The sequence below is a fragment of the Salvelinus fontinalis genome, chromosome 12 (assembly GCF_029448725.1).
Source record: "Salvelinus fontinalis isolate EN_2023a chromosome 12, ASM2944872v1, whole genome shotgun sequence".
Lineage (NCBI taxonomy): Eukaryota > Metazoa > Chordata > Actinopteri > Salmoniformes > Salmonidae > Salvelinus > Salvelinus fontinalis.
The window spans coordinates 4,651,032-4,675,348 of NC_074676.1; the positions used below are offsets into that span (position 1 = coordinate 4,651,032).

Sequence of the window (24,317 nt, forward strand, 5' to 3'; positions counted from 1 at the left end):
GTTCTCACATTTAAAACATATATAATGATGTCTGCACACTGGGCACGCACTGGTTGAATCAACGTTATTTCCACGTCATTTCAATGACATTGGAATAGACGTTGGAATAGACGTTGAATTGATGTCTGTGCCCAGTGGTATGCTATTTAATATTAAAATAGGCTACTGCATTTTCTCATTGAAGTACTGACATCACCCAGGTACAGTTCATGTTTAGGCAAAATGAAAACGATACCATCACACTGCAGAATATGTAAAACATCACTTAGCTATGATCGATCCTCCGTTATGTTGTCAGATTTCTTCTGTTATGAACACATCTTTTGGACTGGGTGGCTGCTCCTGTCGCCCAATGAAAGTTCCGTATAGCGCCCCCTATAGCCATCCGTCCAATCGAAGAGGACAAGGCAGAGACGCAGCTGCCTGTCAGTTTCTTCCCTGCTCCTAGTTCCTGAGCACCCGGCGATGACCCAGGCGTGAGTCGTGAATGTACACGGACGGACGGATCGTTCGCTATTGCAGGTAAGAAGATGTGCAGCTTCAGCGATTCTATGTATTAGATTTTTTTACCCCCCTAGAAAAGCCGTGTCTTTGCAGCACTGGGCAAGCAAGGGGAATCAGTGTTGTTTACAATGATTGAGATGGGGACGAAGTGATGGAGCCTACCGCAATGCAGAATCGTGTACAATTTAGACAAGTTTGTGCATCTTGCATTCTCGCTCTATTATTCGCGACTGCAAAACGGAGACTATACAGACGATCTTGAGTCGATGCTGTTTGCACATTGATATAAAACGTTATTCTGGGTGACTTTGGTGGCATGCATTTTCCATGCACGGGCAGACAAGACAGTGCGCTGGCTCCACGGTCATGAAGGCAGGAATAGTGTGATTGCATTTGATTCACGTTACGGATGATTAGCTACACACCTGTGTGTGCGTTGTTAAATGAATGACATTCATAAAACCTTAAACATATAAAATATCTATCCCTATACGTTAGGATATTGTTATTATAGGCTAGAAAGCAGGATATTTATTGCTTCACCTATTCTTTCCTGGTAATTGATTTAGAAACAGTCGGCGATTCACTGTAAACAGACCAATCCCTGCAAGATTAACATTTCAATTATTGGGAACTATCCGGAGCAGAAAATATAGGTCGCTGGGTTCATTGTAGCCTACTAGTTGGAGCCCCAACAGACGGCGGTAGTATATCACAGCATCATCCGGCAATCACCTCAACCACTAGAATGTCAGTGAGGTTGTCAGCCAAGGTACCATGTCATGGGCGCGTCCTGCCTGGGTTTTCGCTGTATTTTTTGCTACTGAAGACTCCACCGACGGCCTAGTCTGCACTATGATAGATGAGGTATAAACGATTCAATATGACAGATGCAATGGACATGCTGGACTGTTGGCCAAGAGCCAATTCAACCCAACGTATTCAGTTTCATAAATCTGACGCGAACTGTCAGAAGGATTTCACGGGATGCTTGTCATTTTGATAGGTTTCTGAATCCTATAAACTGGACTGCTAATGTAATGCATCTTCTGCTGTCCCGTGCCCTGCAAAGTCGGACCAAATTCCGACTTGGTGTATGAGGAAGGATACGGCTCCTCTGGGCTCTTGATGCTGTATACCATAACAGACCCGAGTTGAAGTAGTATTTGTTCTCTCTCAGATACTTCAACTACTTGATTGAGCATGCCTGGCACAATGGAACCAGTGTAATAGTCCCAAAAGTAAGTTAATATGATGTCAGTAAATGTTTCCCTCATTGCTTTGGAACAGTTTCGGCACAGTCAAAGCAGCCAGAGAAGCATATATGAGAAACACATTACATAACAGTCACTGGCCCCCCCAAGACATGTCTGGCTCTGCCCAGGACCATCATGTCCTATCATGCATTTCAAATGTGCCGCCTCAGTGGAGTTGGAGCTGTCATTGGGTTTGGGGAGTCCTCTGTCAGTGTCAGTGTTTCTGTGACACAACTGAACCCAGAGATAGATCCAGATAGGGCATCCTTTGAGAAAGGCTCACCAGCAGAAATGCCAGGAGAAAGGAAAAACATATTTTCTTCCATCTGCACCCGATCACGGGGCTCACTAAAATAAAGTTGCTTTGCATGTATGTAGTCCTATTTTCTCCACCACTTTTCTCTTTCGTTCCCGAATTACATGGCTGAAACCCATGCAGAATCAAATTCGTGTGTCACATCACTTCTATATGGATTTCGCTACACCTGCAATAACATTTGTTAAATATGTGTATGTGACCAATAACATTTATCTGTGGCATTATCATGGTGTCGGTGAACCTCTTGAGGAGAGGAGACCAAATGCATTGGCCACACCAGTGGTTCCCAAACTTTTTATTGTCCCCTACCCCTCCAGCCATTGAACCTCCAGCTGCGCACCCCCTCTAGCACCAGGGTCAGCGCACTCTCAGATGTTGTTTTTTGTCATCATTGTAAGCCTGCCACACACACACTATACAATACGTTTGTTAAACAAGAATGAGTGTCAGTGTTTGTCACAATTCTGCTCGTGGGAAGTGACAAGGAGCTCTTATAGGACCAGGGCACAAATAATAATATAATAATAATAATAATCAATACTTTTGCTCTTTATTTGACCATCTTACATATGAAACCTTATTTGTTCATGGAAAATGGTGAATAACTCACCACAGGTTAATGAGAAGGGTGTGCTTGAAAGGATGCACATAACTCTGCAATGTTGGGTTGTATTGGAGAGAGTCTCAGTCTTAAATCATTTTCCCCACACAGTCTGGGCCTGTATTTAGTTTTCATGCTAGTGAGGGCCGAGAATCCACTCTCACATAGGTACGTGGTTGCAAAGGCCATTAGTGTCTTAACAGCACGAGGCAGGATACCAAGGCAGGATACTCTGAGCGCAGCCCAATCCAGAAATCTGTCAGTGGCTCCTGATTAAATTACATTTTCACAGAACCACTTGATGCAATTTCAATGAGGCTTGTTAAGATATCGGTAAGTGGACTGGAGGCAGGGCATGAAGGGATAACGAATCCAGTTGTTTGTGTCATCCGTTTTGGGAAAGTACCTGCGTAATTGCGCACCCAACTGACTCAGGTGCTTTGCTATATCACATTTGACATTGTCCGTACGCTTGAGTTCGTTTGCACATAAAAAATCATACAATGATGGAAAGACCTGTGTGTTGTCCTTGTTAATGCAGACAGAGAAGAGCTCCAACTTCTTAATCATAGCCTCAATTTTGGCCCGCACATTGAATATAGTTGCGGAGAGTCCCTGTAATTCACTATTCAGATCATTCAGGCGAGAAAAAACATCACCCAGATAGCCCAGTTGTGTGAAAATGATGGGCAGTAATGAAAACTTTAAGCTCGTCTCTCAATTTAAAAAAACATGTCAATACTTTGCCCCTTGATAACCAACGTACTTCTGTATGTTTTAAAAGCGTTACATTGTCACTGCCCATATCATTGCATAATGCAGAAAATACACGAGAGTTCAGGGGCCTTGCTTTAACAAAGTTAATCATTTTCACTGTAGTGTCCAAAACGTCTTTCAAGCTGTCAGGCATTCCCTTGGCAGCAAGAGCCTCTCGGTGGATGCTGCAGTGTACCCATGTGGCGTCGGGAGCAACTGCTTGCACGTGCGTTACCATTCCACTATGTCTCCCTGTCATGGCTTTTGCGCCATCAGTACTGATAGCAACATGAGCAGCAGCTGCGTTTGGTTACATACGGACCGTTAGTGGAATACCCGCGAGAGAGTAACGGTTAATGTGATTGGATGTTAATTATTTGACTAGGCTACCTGTATTTGACATTGTGTTGTTATTTCGCTGAAGACTAGATGGTTGAATTTTATCTTTGGCAGTGAAACGAGGCTACTCAGGCGAGTGTATAGCAAATGTATAGCCCTGTGGGAAAATATCAATGAACTGTTTGAAAATGTGAAGGGAAAAAAAGTACAATAAAAAATAAAATAAAATATATATATATAAAATTGTGAATTACATTTTTATTTGGCGTACCCCCGACGGCATGGTGCGTACCCCTGGGATACGCATACCCCAGTTTGGGAATACCTGGGCTACACAATAGAGCTTGGTCCTGCTACAAAGTCTTGTCTATTATTCTGTCTTCTTGCCTATTAGGCATTATGCCAACCTCACAACATCATCAAAACATGAACCATATGTGTATTTTCAGACTGAGATACTTTGAGTGTTGCTCTTTGGACTACTGGACTACTTCGGTTCAGAAATGTGGTCCTTTTTGTGTGATATATACTGAATACGTACAGCTCCATAACAAATTGACTAAACCTCTTAGTCTTAAATCAGTGATTTAGAAAGCAGGGAAGTTGAAGTCCTGGATGGCTGCCATTTGAGATTAAAGTCACTCAAAGGACTTTTTGTGAGATTTGATTTGTCCCAAGATATCCCTCCCCAAATCCAAGCTTTCCAAAGACCCTAGGGAGTCAAAGCATTAGCTGGTCAGAGAAAACGAATATAGTCGGTTTTTAAGATTTGGGTTTGATAATGAAGGTACTCTGGGTCTGGGACTCAGAGTGATTGGCAGCCCTGGTATTTGACATCAGCAGGGGGTAGATTGTTAGGCAATGTTTATTTGATCACGTGGAAAGCAATGTTGGCCACTCTCAAAGAAAGACATCTCCAGCTAGGCAAGTCAGTTAAGAACAAATTATTATTTACAATGACGGCCTGGGAACAGTGGGTTACCTGTCTTGTTCAGGGGCAGAACGACATAATTTTACCTTGTCAGCTTGGGGATTCGATCTAGCAACCTTTCGGTTACTGGCCATACGCCCTAACCACTAGGATACCTGCCGCCATGTTTGATACCATTCCATTTGCTCCATTGCAGCCATTATGAGCCATCCTCCCCTCAGCAGCCTCAACTGCTACTCCCAGTTTGCTGCATGCAAAAAAATAACATTAGCCAGCAAGATTCTTGATCCAGGAGGGGATTCTCTTCTAACCACTTAGCTAGATAGCTAACTAGCTACTAAATTAGCAAACCAAATGCACAACTGTGGAGCATTTAGCACATTTTAGACAGTTAACTTAATCGTTGTAAGATATCTAGCTGGCAAACATTTAGTTGTGAAGTCCATACTTTAACGAGATCACCTGGTGCATTCTGCACAACAGTGAGTGACTCACAAGGCTCCGGTCTCTTGTCGCTGTGTGCTTGTAAACAAACACCACGCGACACTTGACTGGAGACTACCATAAACTTCATAATAATGTGACAGGTTAAAGGAAGAACGCAATGTTCTTTATCTCCTAACGAATTGCACAAGATGATTGCTGGTATTTACTTAAAAAGTAGCGAGAAATATTCAAATGAAATATTGTATTAACGGTATTGACGGTATTGAAAAGCCATCCCGTGTCTTTTTTCAAATAGCCCAGTATACGGTATATACGATATACCGCCCAAGCCTAACACACACACACACACACACACACACACACACACACACACACACACACACACACACACACACACACACACACACACACACACACACACACACACACACACACACACACGCACACACACAGCTCTAAGCCTAAGTGCTGTAACGATAGGGACAAAAACCCTTTTCCTTTTCCTCATCCGGTGACAAACGTGACGCTCTGGTCTTGATGGTCTCTTCAGATTGCTCAGAAATTTCACCCAACCTCCATCAATAAAGAGAGGATCACTAATGGTACCGCTAGCTGGCTAGCTTTGTGAGAGAGACATGACGTCTTCTTCTGTTTGCTCAGAGACAGACCCCTCCTCTGTTCCATCCAGAGGGGGAGAAAGGCCCTCAGTCCGTCTCTACTGCCTTCTCTGTGCTCTCGCTCATCTTTGTATGTGTTTAGTCCCTACTGCCATCTCTGTCTGTGCCGCAGGCCGTCATTCTCTACGTCTGTGGGTTGTCCTTCTCGCTCATGTATCAGAAGGGTTGGTCCATTTAGCTCTTTGTTCAAACCCAGAGAGAGAGAGAAATAAAGGTTGTCAGTTAGTCCCCACTGCTATCTCTGTATGCGTATTGTCCCCACTGCTATCTCTGTATGTGTATTGTCCCCACTACCGATATGTACTGTATGTTAGTGATGTGAGGGGTTGACTGATAACCCGTAGTCCCCACTGCTATCTCTGTATGCGTATTGTCCCCACTGCTATCTCTGTATGCGTATTGTCCCCACTGCTATCTCTGTATACGTATTGTCCCCACTGCTATCTCTGTATGCGTATTGTCCCCACTGCTATCTCTGTATGCGTATTGTCCCCACTACCGATATGTACTGTATGTTAGTGATGCGAGGGGTTGACTGATAACCCGTAGTCCCCGCGGTTATATCCGCATGGCCAGGGGGGTTTAGTATCATGAAATATTGTGTGGATGAAGGGCGGGCAGACTGAATAAAGAGAAAACAAGACCTTAAATAAATCCATGAATGTATAATTCTGGTGCAATTGATTTGTAGGATACATGGAGGCTGTTATTTCAATATTTCAGGCTATCCTGGCATTAGTGCGTAAGCCTATGGCCTAACTATATGCGTGCCAAATAGCCTACAGGCCAGTCTCCAAATATTTTTGGGAACGGGCAGAAAAGTTCACTTCGATCCTCAGAGGCAAAAATGACAATATCGGAATTTAATTCACGAAAAGAAAAGCTATGAAATGGAGAGTTGAAACTGAAGAGAAGGGAGGGCCAGAAAAGTTATGTTTGGGAATGATTTGTTGAAGTGGTAAAAGTGAAGTGAAGTGGTAGACCTATGGCACGTCAAGGGGAATGTAGCCTAGTGTTCAGATGAGTTAAATGGAAACTGAAATCTGGACACTGACTGTAGGTCTATAACCTCTCACATACTGTAGCTTTAATATTAACTCGTGCAGAATTAAGCATTTCATGCAGTAAAATTATACACCAAATGTAGGATACATTTTGACTCAGGAACAGGAGTGCATAAATATGATTTCTTTCTTTCATTATCTTGAGAGAATGTAAATGTCTGTAGAGGTGCTGTCTTTATCAGCATCATAAAGCGGATAGTATTTTAATCATATATATTACGCATCCAAGTCGAACTGAAATCTAATCAGTAACATGTTGGGTCGTTTTCACAGCTTTATTTTTTTCCCAACCGGTCAAACTGATGCCATTTGAACATTTTGCACAGAAAATCGTGCATTTTATCCCCGGTCCCTAAACGTCTTAGCTCCGTGCAAGAAGCAGAGATGAGAGAGAAAACTTGATCAATGTCAGAATGAACGTTTCAATCTAGTTATCAATCTATTACATTACTATGTTGAGCAAGGGTGTATTTAGTCTTCTATGGCAAGATCAAGGCTAATGGCAGAAGAGAATCTGCATGTAGCCTATTTAATTATAGACACGTTTACGAACAAATAGCCGACCAAATAGTACAAAATTATAAGCAGAGACATGTCTAAATCCTGTGCTCGCTGTAAAAAAAAAATGGTTCTATATTTGCAGGTTAGGGTATGGTGCGGGCCTCAGATCTACACTTTATCACATACAGTCATGCGGGTTGCGGATGGGTTATTAGCATTTGCCGATGGGTGCGGGTGAACAAACCGCTGACCCACACACCACTACGGTATGTGCTACAGGCTCGTCATTCTCTCTCTGTGTGGGTTTGAATTCACATAACATTTTTGGTGGCACTTCTGTGTTGCCTAGTGCCTACCTGTGTCCAAGGACTTCAGCTGCTTTAGGTTGTTGCTAGGGCTTAGAAGGGCCTGTTATTATCTTTAAGGAATCACAAGGCACTGAACTTGAAGAGGTAAATCGGTGCATTTAGTGTGTGCTTTAGTGTTTGTGTGGATGTGTGGCATCCAGCCCTGCAGCCCATGTGTACACACCATCTCTATTTTCAGTATGATAGGTGACGTATCCCTGCAGAGGAGTGTAACATTTGATTTGATTTGAGTGGTACTATGACAGGTAACGTAGCCCTGCAGAGGAGTGTAAAATGTGATTTGATTTGAGTGGTACTATGACAGATAACATAGCCCTGTAGAGGAGTGGGACTATGATAGGTAACGTAGCCCTGTAGAGGAGTGGGACTATGATAGGTAACGTAGCCCTGCAGAGGAGTGGGACTATGACAGGTAACGTAGCCCTGCAGAGGAGTGGGACTATGATAGATAACGTAGCCCTGCAGAGGAGTGGGACTATGATAGGTAACGTAGCCCTGCAGAGGAGTGGGACTATGATAGGTAACGTAGGCCTGCAGAGGAGTGGGACTATGATAGGTAATGTAGCCCTGCAGAGTGGGACTATGACAGGTAACATAGCCCTGCAGAGTGGGACTATGACAGGTAGCATAGCCCTGCAGAGGAGTGGGACTATGATAGGTAATGTACTCCTGTAGAGTGGGACTATGATAGGTAACATAGCCCCGCAGAGGAGTGGGACTATGACAGGTAACGTAGCCCTGCAGAGGAGTGGGACTATGATAGGTAACGTAGCCCTGCAGAGGAGTGGGACTATGATAGGTAACGTAGCCCTGCAGAGTGTGACTATGATAGGTAATGTAGCCCTGCAGAGGAGTGGGACTATGATAGGTAACGTAGCCCTGCAGAGGAGTGGGACTATGATAGGTAATGTAGCCCTGCAGAGAAGTGGGACTATGATAGGTAACGTAGGCCTGCAGAGGAGTGGGACTATGATAGATAACGTAGCCCTGCAGAGTGGGACTATGATAGGTAACGTGGCCCTGCAGAGGAGTGGGACTATGATAGGTAACGTAGCCCTGCAGAGTAGTGGGACTATGATAGGTAACGTAGCCCTTCAGAGGAGTGGGACTATGATAGGTAACGTAGCCCTGCAGAGGAGTGGGACTATGATAGGTAACATAGCCCTGTAGAGGAGTGGGACTATGATAGGTAACGTAGCCCTGCAGAGGAATGGGACTATGATAGGTAACATAGCCCTGCAGAGGAGTGGGACTATGATAGGTAACGTAGCCCTGCAGAGGAATGGGACTATGATAGGTAACATAGCCCTGCAGAGTAGTTGGACTATGATAGGTAACGTAGCCCTGCAGAGGAGTGGGACTATGATAGGTAACATAGCCCTGCAGAGGAGTGGGACTATGATAGGTAACGTAGCCCTGCAGAGGAGTGGGACTATGATAGGTAACGTAGCCCTGCAGAGGAATGGGACTATGATAGGTAACATAGCCCTGCAGAGGAGTGGGACTATGATAGGTAACGTAGCCCTGCAGAGGAGTGGGACTATGATAGGTAACATAGCCCTGCAGAGGAGTGGGACTATGATAGGTAACGTAGCCCTGCAGAGGAATGGGACTATGATAGGTAACATAGCCCTGCAGGGGAGTGGGACTATGATAGGTAACCTAGCCCTGCAGAGGAATGGGACTATGATAGGTAACATAGCCCTGCAGAGGAGTGGGACTATGATAGGTAACCTAGCCCTGCAGAGGAGTGGGACTATGATAGGTAACCTAGCCCTGCAGAGGAGTGGGACTATGATAGGTAACCTAGCCCTGCAGAGGAGTGGGACTATGACAGGTAACGTAGCCCTGCAGAGGAGTGGGACTATGATAGGTAACGTAGCCCTGCAGAGGAGTGGGACTATGATAGGTAACATAGCCCTGCAGAGTGGGACTATGACAGGTAACGTAGCCCTGCAGAGGAGTGGGACTATGATAGGTAACGTAGCCCTGAAGAGGAGTGGGACTATGATAGGTAACGTAGGCCTGAAGAGGAGTGGGACATAAAATACAACAGTCAGGAAAGGCGATCAGCTATTTTTACGATATCAAAGTCCCATTGCAATTTATATTCTTCGTTCTCAATATCACAAGGCGGTTTGAAAGTGATATTTGTCATTTACTTGTTATAGACTTTATGGATAAGAGTTTTCGGGTGAAAAGGCTTTAATAAGGAATAATGCATCACAATCAGAGTGCCTGAGGAAGATTTGTTACAACGTCCTGTAATTGTATGTCATGTGTCTTTTTGGCATTGAAGCTTGTAAAATGTGTGTGTGTGTGTGTGTGTGCAGTCGGCATCCAGTCGGCATCAGTGTGATTCTGTTTGCTGATAAAGCGCTGAGACTTCCTCAGTCATATAGAGTTAGTCCCTTCAAGTTGTCTGTCTGCCAACGAGACGTCTCGTTCTAAATCAGATTGCCGCCGTTCATTAAGATAATGTTCCATTAGACAAAGAGGACCTCTGGGAAATTGACTCCATATCTGCCTCCATTGTCGCTTTCATAGGGTAAATAAGATGACATTGATAAAAGTCAGATACGTCTGAGGCTGTATTGGCTGAACGTATTGGTACACTTTAAAAAAAAAAAGGGTTAGAAAAGGGTTCTTCGGCTGTCCTCAAAGGAGAAGCCTTTTTGTTTCCATGTAGAACCCTTTTTGGTTCCAGGTAAAACTATTTGGGTACCATGTAGAACACTTTGTGCAAAGGGTTGTATCTGGAACCAAAAGGGTTCTACATGGAAACAAACGGGTTCTACCTGGAAAGAAAAAGGCTTCTTCAAAGGGTACCCCTGTTTTAGGTTCTAGTTAGTACCTTTTTTAAGTGTAGAGGGGTTGATGGTAACTGAGAAATGTGTTTGTCTAGTAGGCCTATATCACTCATAGGACACATTCCCAAAAGTCACCCTATTTCCTTTTATAGTACACTACTTTTGACCAAGGGCCATAGCGATTTGGTCAAAAGTAGTGCACTGCATAGGGAATAGGGGGACATTTGGAACCAGTTCCATTCGAACTACCCCATTCAATACAATACAGTAAAAGAGCCTTGCTTTTCTATAATATCTTAATGCAAATATCAGATGATGATTGTTGGTGACTTCATACAGTATTTGGGTTTGTAACTGACTGTTGGTTGTACAGTACTTTATATTTGGGATTGTAACTGGGCTAAATTTGACAGAGGATTGAACCTCTCTGATTCGTCTCTTGACTTCCTATGGAGATATTTTTAGCTTTTACAATACAAAGTACATCTTTGGGGAGAAGTAGATCACAAAGGGTTGCGTCTGTCTGTCTGTCTTGTCTGTCTGTCTGTCTTGTCTGTCTTGTCTGTCTTGTCTGTCTTGTCTGTCTTGTCTGTCTTGTCTCACACACACACACACACACACACACACACACACACACACACACACACACACACACACACACACACACACACACACACACACACACACACACACACACACACACACACACACACACACACACACACACACACACACACACACACACCAGGCTTGGCTCGACTATTTTCAATTTCCTTCCCTGACAATTTAAAAACCAATTCTGTTCTACAAATAGCTCATTATATTTTGGTCACTATAGCCCGATGGTAAAGAGGTTCTGCTCCATAACAATGATAAGAAGGAAAAGTGACTTCTCTGATAAAGTCAACAGGGCCAAGCTTTTTTGTTGTTGTCTAATTAGTTGGTCAAGTTTAAGTCTCCTAATGTGGATGATCTGGACATGTTCATTAACATCGCGATTAAAGTGTTAAAGTGTCAGTTTACCCACGTGCATTAGCTTAGCATTTGACGGAGCAGAAAGATCACGTTGCATTACACTCGCTGTGTGGGCTGTATTCTCACTGGGGAAGCTGGAACCATCTGTTTAGCTGGATAACATAGGCCTAGATTTAGTTCAATACATTGTCAAAACAGAATATATTTGGAAAATGCACATTTGGGTTATTTATATCAAAATGCGCGAAATGCACAAAGAGTTACATAAATCCTGATGGGTAGTGGACCTCAAATTGTTTATGTCCTCATATATTGGCAGTCGCAGTGTAACAAAAATGTTAGAAACACAAGCAGATTATCTGTTGGATGTGGAATCCTGGTCTAAATATTATGCGGCTGACCAACCTAGGCAGAAATATGAACGATTACTTTTCTCACACTCCAGCATAGATTCTTCAGCTGATTAGTGGTTTGTGGGTTTGGATGGATGGATGGATAAATCCTTCTCTTTGGTATTGCCTTTTCTATTCAAACACTAGTCACATCCCACTGGTCACAGACAGACATCCGTTTTTGCCCAGTGGGATACCTCATCTCTGCTGTTGAGATATGATAATTGATCCAGCCAATATTTGACATTGTTTTCGAGCTTAGAATGGCTCCTGGTGTGTGATCCTACTCTGAAAGGCTTTGCGACTACAGGCCCTGATGTGTTCCTGTAATGTTCTATCCTATTTAGATAAACCCTAATCCCTCTTTACTAATCTGTCCTTATTATCATGTACACGTGCATATTCAACAGTGCTTTCTATTCTCTTATTCGGAGATGGAACAGAGATACGTCCATTAAAATACTAAGTAATTAAATTCATTAAAAAAATCACCATCAAAATCCGTCAGTTTAATCTAGAGATATCTGTTTTTTTGCATGGGCTGCGTCTCAATTAAATCAAATCAAAGTGTTTTTTTGTCACGTGCACCGAATACAACAGGTGTAGACCTTGAAATGCTTACTTACAGGCCCTAACCAACAGCACAATTTAAAAAAAGGTATTAGGTGAACAATAGATAAGTAAAGAAATAAAAAACAACAGTAAAAAGACAGTGAAAAATAACAGTAGCGAGGCTATATACAGGCACCAGTTAGTCGGGGTAATTGAGGTAGTATGTACATGTAGGTATGGTTAAAGTGACTATGCATATATGATAAACAGAGAGTAGCAGTAGCGTAAAAGAGGGGTTGGCGGGTGGTGGGTGGCGCTACACAATGCAGATAGTCCGGGTAGCCAATGTGCAGAGGCACCGGTTAGTCGGGCAAATTGAGGTAGTATGTACATGCATGTATAGTTAGTGACTATGCATCATGATAAACAGAGAGTAGCAGCAGCGTAAAAGAGGGGTTGGGGGGGGGTCACAATACAAATAGTACGAGTAGCCATTTGATTACCTGTTCAGAGGTCTTATGGCTTAGGGGTAAAAGCTGTTGAGAAGCCTTTTGGTCCTAGACTTGGCGCTCCGGTACCGCTTGCCAGTACCGCTGGGGTCTTTGCCAATTTATAGGGCCTTCCTCTGACACCACCTGATGTAGAGATCCTGGATGGAAGGCAGCTTAGCCCCAGTGATGTACTGGGCTGTACGTACTACCCTCTGTTGTGCCTTGTGGTCGGAGGCTGAGCAGTTGCCGTACCAGGCAGTGATGCAACCAGTCATAATGCTCTCGATGTTTCAGCTGTAGAACCTTTTGAGGATCTGAGGACCCATGCCAAATCTTTTTCGTTTCCTGAGGGGGAGTAGGCTTTGTCGTGCCCTCTTCACAACTGTCTTGGTGTGTTTGGACCATTCTAGTTTGTTGTTGTTGTTTGGACCATTCTAGTTTGTTGTTTGGACCATTCTAGTTTGTTGTTGGACACCAAGGAACTTGAAGCTCTCAACCTGCTCCACTACAGCGCCGTCGATGAGAATGGGGGCGTGCTCGGTCCTCCTTTTCCTGTAATTCATAATCATCTCCTTAGTCTTTGTTACGTTGAGGGATAGGTTGTTATTCTGGCACCACCCGGCCAGGTCTCTGACCTCCTCCCTATAGGCTGGCTCGTCGTTGTATCGTCTGCAAACTTAATGATGGTGTTGGAGTCGTGCCTGGCCACCAGTCGTGGGTGAACAGGGAATACAGGAGGGGACTAAGCACGCACCCATGAGGGGCTCCAGTGTTGAGGATCAGCGTGGCAGATGTGTTGCTACCAACCCTCACCACCTGGGGGCGGCCCGTCAGGAAGTCCAGGATCCAGTTGCAGAGGGAGATACTTAGTCCCAGGATCCTTAGCTTAGTGATGAGCTTTGAGGGTACTATGGTGTTGAACGCTGAGCTGTAGTCAGTTAATAGCATTCTCACTTAGGCGTTCCTTTTGTCTAGGTGGAAAAGGGCAGTGTGGAGTGCAATAGAGATTGCATCATCTGTGCATCTGTTGGGGCGGTATGCAAATTGGAGTGGGTCTCGGGTTTCTGGGATAATGGTGTTGATATGAGCCATTTGCAGCCTTTCAAAGCACTTCATGGCTACGGACGTGAGTGCTACGGGTCTGTAGTCATTTAGGCAGGTTGACTTAGTGTTCTTCGGCACAGGGACTATGGTGGTTTGCTTGAAAAATGTTGGTATTACAGACTCAATCAGAGACATGTTCAAAGTCGTCCGGAACAGTTGATGCTCTCATGCATGCCTCAGTGTTGCTTGCCCCGAAGCGAGCATAGAAATGATTTAGCTCGTCTGATAGGCTCGTGTCACTGGGCCGCTCGCTGCTGTGCTTCCCTTTGTAGTCTGTAATAGTTTGTAATAGCCCTGCCACAGAAGACGAGCGTCGGAGCCGGTGTAGTACGATTCAATCTTAGCCCTGTATTGGCGCTTTGCCTGTTTGATGGTTCGTACAGCTGACTGCCTGCGGTCTTAGTGCCAGCATCCATCTGTGGTGGTAAATAAATAGCCACGAAAAGTATAGATGAAAACTCTCTTGGCAAAAAGTGTGGTCTCCAGTGTATTATAAGATACTTTACTTCAGGTGAGAAAAATCTAGAGACTTCCTTAGATTTCGTGCACCAGCTGTTGTTTACAAATATGCACAGACCCCCCCCCCCCCCCGTATTACCGGAGTGTGCTGTTCTATCTAGCTGGTGCAGCGTATATCCTGCTAGCTGAATATCCATGTCATCATTCAGCCACGATTCTGTGAAACATAAAATGTTACAGTTTTTGCTCTACACACCCTACACTTTCTCCATCATTTTTATAATCTAGCATACCTATGTGTTTTTAGTCATTTCAGTTGTGTAGATTGTCCAAGACAAGTGTTAGGAACGAGCTGTGCCTGTAAGGATAAGTGATGAATGCCTACAGGTGTGAGTGAGCGGTGAGGCAGTGGCAGATTGCAAAGCCGTGAGGCTGGACTGTACCGTCGTGGCCTTGCGGGACAACTTGCGTTTGTTTGAATCTTGAATCTGTGTTTGTTGAAGAGCAGGCATATTCTTAGTCTGGCCAACCAGTTTTCGTAACACCAGCCAAGAACAAAGGCTTTATGGTAATGATATAAGTTTTTTCATCATGCGTCTTGAGTGACAGACGACAGGCCGGCCATACTGCATATTAACTAGAGCAGGGGTGTCAAATTAATTTTGCCATGATGTTTGGCAATTTGGCCTGGCTTGCTGTCGGCGTTCCAATTGGTCCCAATGGTGTTTGATCAGGGTTGAGGGCAGGGCTCTGTGCAGGCCAGTGAAGTTATTCCACACCCATCTTGACAAACCATTTCTGTATGGACCTCGCTTTGTGCACATTGGCATTGTTGTGCTGAAACAGGAAAGGGCCTTCCCCAAAATGTTGCCACAAAGTTATAAGCACAGAATCATCTAGAATATCATTGTATGCTGTAGCATTAAGATTACCCTACAGTAGAACGAAGGGGCCTAGTCCGAACCATGAAAAACAGCCCCAGACCATTATTCCTCCTCATCAAACTTTACAGTTGGCACTATGCATTGGGGCAGGTGGCATTCTCCTGGCATCCGTCAAACCCAGATTTGTCCCTCAGACTGCAGGATGGTGAAGCGTGTACTGCTCACCGTCCAATGGCGGTGAACTTTACAGCACTCCAGCCGACTTTTGGCATTGCACATGGTGATCTTAGCCGCTTGTGTGCGGCTGCTCGGCCATGCAAACCCATTTCATGAAGCTCCCGAAGAAACAGTTATTGTGCTGATGTTGCTTCCAGAGGCAGTTTGGAACTCGGGAGTGAGTGTTACGACCGAGGACAGACAACTGTTTACGTGCTACGCACTTCAGCGCTCAGTGGTCCCGTTCTGTGAGCTTGTGTGGCCTACCACTTAGCAGCTGTTGCTCCTCGACGTTTCCACTTCATAATAACAGCACTTCATTTTAAGGGGTGTCCACATACTTTTTGGTCATATAGTGTATGTAGACAAACTCTATTGTTGTGTGACCTCTTGCTTTTAGTAGGGGAGGGTCTGTGAGTTAGAGGCTGCAGATGGAAGGCTAATACTAGAGCCAGCTAGCAGCCAGGGAGGAAAAGGTGTGTGTGTGTGTGTGTGAGGGGGAGAGAGAGTGAGTGTGAGATAAAGACCTCCAGAATGGAGCGTGGAGGGAATACAGACTACGGATGGACAGAGTAGTGCTCTTAGAGGAAGCTTCATTATACATTTAGAGTGTCCTGTTTTCCTTCTCTTAGATCGGACAGGTAAATCGTTTGTGGATCAATAGTTTACCTTCCTACTGGCTCCGGATGGAGTGAAGTGCATTTAAAACCCAGAAATCCCATTATCCCTGGCAAGGATGGGAAGCGTAGCACTAACACAGCTCACTCTCATGCAGGGAGATGGGCCACAGCTAGCAAACAGACCTAGGTTCAAATGCTATTCAAAATCTTTCAGATACTGTCAACGTTTTCTTTAGGATGGCGTCACGTGTACTCCCTCTCTGGCCTCTAGGTCATCAGGCTGCTGATTATCCCGCACACCTGTCACCATCGTCAAGCGCACCTGACACTCACCTGGACTCCGTCACCTCTTTGATTATCTTCCCTATATCTGTCACTCCCTTTGGTTCTGTCCTCGGGTGTTGTTGACTCTGTTTTCATGTCGGTGCGTTGTTTGTGTTTCGTGTTTATTTTATTTATTAAAACACTGCCTGAACTTGCTTCCCGACTCTCAGCGCACTCATTTACAGCAGGCCTGGAGTGCCAGGTGGGCAGGGTTTGCACTTTTGGGACGTTTGTATTGATCCCATTGCAACAGACAAGCACATCCTCATTATTATACCTTGTTTGTTGTTCTACCATGGCAATGTGCCCCCTCCATCTCAAGCCGGCTGTATGTTATTAGATTCCCCATCTTAACACAATTACCTACATAAATATCCAGTCACATTTTTTTTATCATGTCCATTGTTTGGAAAGGTTTGGATCATTTGGAGCGGTGTTTATACACCGTGTTACTCTGAAAAACTTTCAGCGTTCAGTCACGTTGCTCTTCGACGCGAAGTTGCTGTTGTTGCTCGGTGGAATCGATCCGATGGAGGCCGGGGTCACGTCGTGTACTACAGGCTATTATTTAATACTACCATTTTTAATGACGCAAGTCACGGCCAACACCGGGGTCGTTATTGATTTAACACTCATTTAGAATTCACTGTTGTTCCTTTTTAAATGTGTTCTGATGGTGACGGTGCACCAGAGCTTGGCTGAGAATAAACAGAGAGACTGAGCGGGAGATAGAGAGAGAGAAAAAGAGAGAGAGAGAGAAAAAGAGAGAGAGAGAGAGAGCAAGTGAGGGAATGAGTGAGCGGAAGAAGACGAGGGCCGGAGCCGAGAGGTAATGACTAAGGCGGAGAAGACAACAACAACTTGAGCTCTGACTCTTTCCCTTCCAACAGTGTAACCATAAATTAAACCACCCATCCAGCTCTTGCCCTGTGGCTGGTGTCCCAGTGCTGAAGGCCTGTGCTGGTGTCCCAGTGCTGAAGGCCTGTGCTGAAGGCCTGGGCTGAAGGCCTGTGCTGTGCGCTGTGCTGTGCGCTGGTGCGTTTGTGAAATGCTTGTCTCTCTGCTGGCTGCTACTTGCGGTCCCTAGCTATGAGCCAGCACTGTGCTATGGGCCTATGCTGTACACCATGGTGCGTTCGTGTAGTGCGGTTGTCGACCTACGGGTCTGTGCTTCTGTGTTTGTGTAGCGATTGTCTCACTGCTTGCTGCTACTTGGTGTCCCAGGCCCCCGGGGGCCCCTTGGCAGAACCGAGTCTTTGAAGAGACCATCGATGTGGGCTGCATTAGCATTCCATGTAGGCGAGCCGCCGAAAACAGGTCGGGTTCCAGTTTGACACTACGTACCCTTAGAGTTTTCCGTTGGATCCACCCAAAAGGGTCTGAGACGCCACCGCCACCCTCTTGCTGCATACGGAATGAGAAGAGATAAAAGGCTAAATAAGAGACCTTGTGTTAGCCCTCTCGACTAAATAGCACAGACATTTGTATGGATGTGGCCCCTGGCTGCAATCAGGCCAGGTCAGAACAAAACAACAACTAATTAGCTAGAGCAGGAATGGGCAAAGATATACAGTCAGGTCCGTAAATATTTGGACATGACCCAAGTTATTATTTTAGCTGTCTTCCACAGCACATTGGAGTTGAAATGAACTATTGAATATGAGCTGAAAGTGCATCCATCGGGTGAACGGTGTAGGAATTACAGCACTTTTTATTTGTGGTCCCCCCCTTTTTAAGGGACCAAAGGTAATTGGACAATTGGCTGCTCAGCTGTTCCATGGCCAGGTGTGTGTTATTCCCTCATTAGTTCATTTACAAGTAAGCAGATAAAAGGTCTAGAGTTGATTTCAAGTGTTGCATTTGCATTTGGAATCTGTTACTGTTAACCCTCAATATGAAGTCCAAAGAGCTGTCACTGCCAGTGAATCAAGCCATCATTAGGCTGAAAAATCAGAACAAACCCATCAGAGAGACAGCAAAAACATTAGGTGTGGCCAAATCAACTATTTGGTACATTCTTAACAAGAAAGGACACACTGGTGAGACCAGGAACATCAAAAGGACAAGAAGACCACAGAAAACAACTGTGGTGGATGACAGAAGAATTCTTTCCCTGGTGAAGAAAAACCCCTTCACAACAGTTGGCCAGATCAAGAACATCCTCCAGGAGGTAGGCGTATCTGTGTCAAAGTCAACAGTCAAGAAAAGACTTCACCAGAGTAAATACAGAGGGTATGCCACAAGATGTTAACCATTGGTAAGCCTCAAAAACACGAGGACCAGATTAGAGTTTTCCAAACAACATCTAAAAAAGCCTGTACAGTTGTGGAACAACATCACGTGGACAGATGAGGCAAAGATCAACTTGTACCAGAATGAGGGGAAGAGAAGAGTATGGAGAAGGGAAGGAACTGCTCATGATCAAAGCATACCACCTCATCTGTGAAGCATAGTGGAGGTAGTGTTATGACGTGGGCATGTATGGCTGCCAATGGAACTGGTTCCCTTGTTTATATTGATGATGTGACTGCTGACAAAAGCAGCAGGATGAATTTTGACGTGTTCAGGGCTATATTATCTGCTCAGATTCAGCCAAAAGCTTCAAAACTCATTAAACTGCACTTGACAGTGCAGATGGACAATGACCTGAAGCATACTGCGAAAGCAACCCAATACTTTTTAAGGCAAAGAAGTGGAATGTTCTACAATGGCCAAGTCAATCACCTGACCTGAATTTAATTGAGAGTGCATTTCACTTGCTGAAGGCAAAACGGAAAGCAACATGCCCCAAGAACAAGCAGGAACTTTCAACTTACTGTTGAGAGTCAGAATAGTAGAATACACAAGGTGCAATTTCGAAATTTGGTTGTGTATCAGCAGTTTCTCTTGTTATGTCAGTCACTGCTAGTAGTCACTCAATTAGCTGATGTCAGCAAAAATGTTTTAGATTGGTAAATAAGTCTAGCCAGCTATCTTAACCAGGGGAGGGGTGGGTCAATGATTTTGTGTCATTTAAAACGGAGTCACTAACTCAGATATCATATTAAAAACTGCAAACATTTCTCTCTACCCTATGGAAAAATTGTACATTGAAGAATTGCATGAAATTTGTTATAAAATTGCTAAATCTTCTCTCTGCCTATGGCAAAGTGTGTAGAATTGCAGAAGATTAACGCTAAAACCAAAATAAAATCTCTGTCTGATGAAAAACATCCCCACAGCATGATGCTGCCACCACCATGCTTCACTGTGGGGATGGTGTTCTCGAGGTGATGAGAGGTGTTGGGTTTGCGCCAGACATAGCGTTTTCCTTGATGGCCAAAAAGCTACATTTTTAGTCTGACCAGAGTACCTTCTTCCATATGTTTGGGGAGTCTCACACATGCCTTTTGGAGAACACCAAACATGTTTGCTTATTTTTTTCTTTAAGCAATAGCTTTTTTTCTGGCCACTCTTCCGTTAAGCCCAGTTCTGCGGAGTGTATGGCTTAAAGTGGTACTTTGGACTGATACTCCAATCTCCGCTGTGGAGCTTTGCAGCTCCTTCAGGGTTATCTTTGGTCTCTTTGTTGCCTCTCTGAGTAATGCCCTCCTTCCTGGTCCGTTAGTTTTGGTGGGCAGCCCTCCCTTGGCAGGTTTGTTGTGGTGCTATATTCTTTCAAAAGAAATTTACAATGGATTTAATGGCGCTCCGTGGGATGTTCAAAGTTTCAGATATTTTTTTAGAACACAACCCTGATCTGTACTTCTCCACAACTTTGTCCCTGACCTGTTTGGAGAGCTCCTTGGTCTTCATGGTGCCGCTTGCTTGGTGGTGCCCCTTGCTTAATGGTGTTGCAGACTGTGGGGCCTTTCAGAACAGGTGTATATATACTGAGATCATGTGACAATTAAATAAAGTCCACCTGTTTGCAATCTAACTAATCATGTGGTTTCTGAAGGTAATTGGTTGCACCACTTTTCAAATATATATTTTTTTAAATTGTTCACTTCACCTATTTGGACTATTTTTGTGTTTGTACATTACATGAAATCCACATAAAAATCTATTTAAATTAACGGTTGTAATGCAACAAAATAGGAAAAACGCTGAAGGGGCTGAATACTTTTGCAAGACACTGTATGGCTGTTTTATGAAAATCTGGGAATATTTGGCCAAGGAAACCTTTCTGGTTGGTCTCAGTGAATGTAAAGCAGTTAGGAAGGGAGACATTTTAAAACGGAATTGAGTGAAGTAGCAACACATATGTTAAATGACCATCTAATGAGCATGGAGATCCTCACAAGTTTGTCAAACCTTATACACTACCATTCAAAAGTTTGGGGTCACCTAGACATTTCCTTGTTTTCCTTGAAAACATACATGAAATGAGTTGCAAAATGAATAGGAAATATAGTGAAGATGTAGACAAAGTTAAAAATAATGACTTAATAATGACAATAATTGACATAATAATTGTGTCCTTCAAACTTTGCTTTCGTCATTGAATCTTCCATTTGCAGCAATTACAGCCTTGCAGACCTTTGGCATTCTTGTTGGCAATCTGAAGATATTTCACCCCATGCTTCCCGATGCCCCTCCCACGAGTTGGATTGGCTTGATGGGCACTTCTTACGTACCATATGGTCAAGCTGCTCCCAGAACAGTTCAATAGGGTTGAGATCCGGTAACTGCAGGCCAATCTATTATAGAGAGAATACCAGCTGACTGCTTCTTCCCTAAATAATTATTTCATAGTTTGGAGCTGTGCTTTGGGTCATTGTCCTGTTGTAGGAGAAAATTGTCTCCAATTAAGCACCGTCTAGAGGGAATGGCATGGCGTTGCAAAATGGAGTAATAGCCTTCCTCTTTTACCGTGTACAAATCTCCCACTTTACCACCCCCAAACCATCACATTGCCTCCACCATGCTTGACAGATGGTGTCTAGCACTCCTCCAGCATCTTTTCATTTTTTTCTGCATCTCACAAATGTTCTTCTTTGTGATCCAAACACCTCAAACTTAGATGTGTCTGTCCATAACACTCTGTCCAGTGTCTGTGTTCTTTTGCCCATCTTAATATTTTATTTTTATTGGCCAGTCTGAGATATGGATTTTTCTTTGCAACTCTGCCTAGAAAGCCAGCATCCCGGAGTTGCCTCTTCACTGTTGACGTTGAGACTGGTGTTTTGTGGGTACTATTTAATGAAGCTGCCATTTGAGGACTTGTGAGGCGTCTGTTTCTCAATCTAGACACTCTAATGTACTTGTCCTCTTGCTCAGTTGTGCACCGGGGCCTCCCACTCCTCTTTCTATTCTGGTTAGAGGCAGTTTGCGCTGTTCTGTGAAGGGAATAGTACACAGCGTTGTACAAGATCTTCAGTTTCTTGGCAATTTCTCGCATGGAATAGACTGACAAGTTTCAGAAGAAAGTCTTTGTTTCTAGCCATTTTGAACATGTAATCGAACCCACAAATGCTGATGCTCCAGATACTCAACTAGTCTAAAGAAGTTTTACGTAACATAACGTCATGATTTGTTCTCAAGGATGCTTATGAAACTAAACATTTTCCGTGATCTGGAAAAAGTTAACAACTCAGCTGCCAGGACAAAATTCTGAACAACCCAGTTGGCTAGTTCAGCTATCTGTCAAGAAATGGGCAGGGTGTAACTTGATCCTACTGCTACGATTGGATAGAGCGAGGCTGTAACTCTGCTCCCTTTCACATCTCTCTCCATTGCTCAAATAATTTGCTGGCTGCTGTTTACTACTATATTAGCTAGCTCAATGGCAATGCCATTTTCTACCAAGCCATAAATGTGCATAATATCTAACAAGGAGGGTGAGGTTAAGATTATATACACTGCTCAAAAAAATAAAGGGAACACTTAAACAACACAATGTAACTCCAAGTCAATCACACTTCTGTGAAATCAAACTGTCCACTTAGGAAGCAACACTGATTTACAATACATTTCACATGCTGTTGTGCAAATGGAATAGACAACAGGTGGAAATTATAGGCAATTAGCAAGACACCCCCAATAAAGGAGTGGTTCTGCAGGTGGTGACCACAGACCACTTCTCAGTTCCAATGCTTCCTGGCTGATGTTTTGGTCACTTTTGAATGCTGGCGGTGCTTTCACTCTAGTGGTAGCATGAGACGGAGTCTACAACCCACACAAGTGGCTCAGGTAGTGCATGCACATTTGTGGCCTGCTGGAGGTCATTTTGCAGGGCTCTGGCAGTGCTCCTCCTTGCACAAAGGCGGAGGTAGCGGTCCTGCTGCTGGGTTGTTGCCCTCCTACGGCCTCCTCCACGTCTCCTGATGTACTGGCCTGTCTCCTGGTAGCGCCTCCATGCTCTGGACACTACGCTGACAGACACAGCAAACCTTCTTGCCACAGCTCGCATTGATGTGACATCCTGGATGAGCTGCACTACCTGAGCCACTTGTGTGGGTTGTAGACTCCGTCTCATGCTACCACTAGAGTGAAAGCACCGCCAGCATTCAAAAGATTGACTTGGAGTTACATTGTGTTGTTTAAGTGTTCCCTTTATTTTTTTGAGCAGTGTTTATGTTTTTTTTACGATGATGCACATTCTGTCTGAATGACTCAAATCTGCCCACAGTTTGAGAACTGAGAACAAATACGCACGCGCTGATCTACAAGCTTTCTTGGTTCATAAACATGCAGGCACGAGCCTTATTATTTAGGCATTTTAAAACCCTTCCCTATTATGGCAATCATCTAATCCAACTATCAACTGTCAATTTACAAATACGATTGCAGCTGATCAGAGAAGCACGACAGTAAAATAGCTGTTTAGAAACTCGGTGGTAACACTGCAAGTCAGATGGCTCGTTACCGAAAATGTTGCATGTTGAAAATGATAACCAGGTAACGTTAGCTAGCTATGTTGGCTATTTTCTCCTATCTGATATCTTAGCACCATGTTCATCTAGACAGCTATCTAGCATAGGAACTAATATAGCTAGCTAGCTAACACCACAGGTGAAAGGGTTAGTTATTGTAATCTTTGCTAACAGGTCACGTAGCAATCTGCTTAGATAGCTAGCTTGCGTACGTCCAGGGCCGGGCATGTCAACGTAAGCCTTATTATTAGTGAATTAAACTAAACGAATATTTGCAACAGGAGTTCGATTTTGGTCAGTGTGTCAATTCATCCATTTCTCAATACTGTACCTTTCTGTTGGAGAATGAGTTAGCTTGCTGCAGCTGATTTTCCCAGCTATGCATTCCTCGGCATTGTGCAGTGCTCATGGCTCAGGCGGTGAGTGGCGGCTGACATCGCAGCAGTTTTTCTATATAGCGGGACTATCGGCAAAGCTGATAGAGAAGGGCCGATAGACTAGAAAATACCAATATCGGCCCGATATATCGGCTCAAACGATTATTGGTCATTCTCTATCCCAGACCGTGAGCCACTGCAGCCCTTCCTGATTAGTTGAGGTCAAAGTTGCCCATCCCTGAGCTAGAGTGATGCTTTCACATCTGGGCCAGGACTGGTCGGCTGTCTGATGTAATCTTAACCCATCATTGTGTAATGCTATAGCACACCCTCACGAATCGCTATTGATAAGACTACAGTACCTGAATGTTCCTGCCGCATCTGAGAGAGAAAAAAAAGGGGGAAGAGAGCGAGAAATAAAGATTTGCCCATATCACCATACAGTTCACCTGTGCCACCCTCACCGTTCAAAGACCGTTCGACTGACGTCAAT

The 24,317-nt window shown here is 44.2% G+C and overlaps 1 protein-coding gene across 2 annotated transcripts in view; it reads left to right on the forward strand.

The window, feature by feature from the left end:
• The first annotated feature begins 381 nt into the window (after window positions 1-381).
• Window positions 382-24,317, forward strand: part of LOC129866679 (contactin-1a-like) — a 120,953-nt gene continuing 97,017 nt past the window's right edge. For both annotated transcript variants that reach the window (XM_055939482.1, XM_055939480.1), the window contains exon 1: window positions 382-522. The gene's annotated coding sequence lies outside the window, so the exon portion shown is untranslated. The remainder of the gene's footprint in view (window positions 523-24,317) is intronic.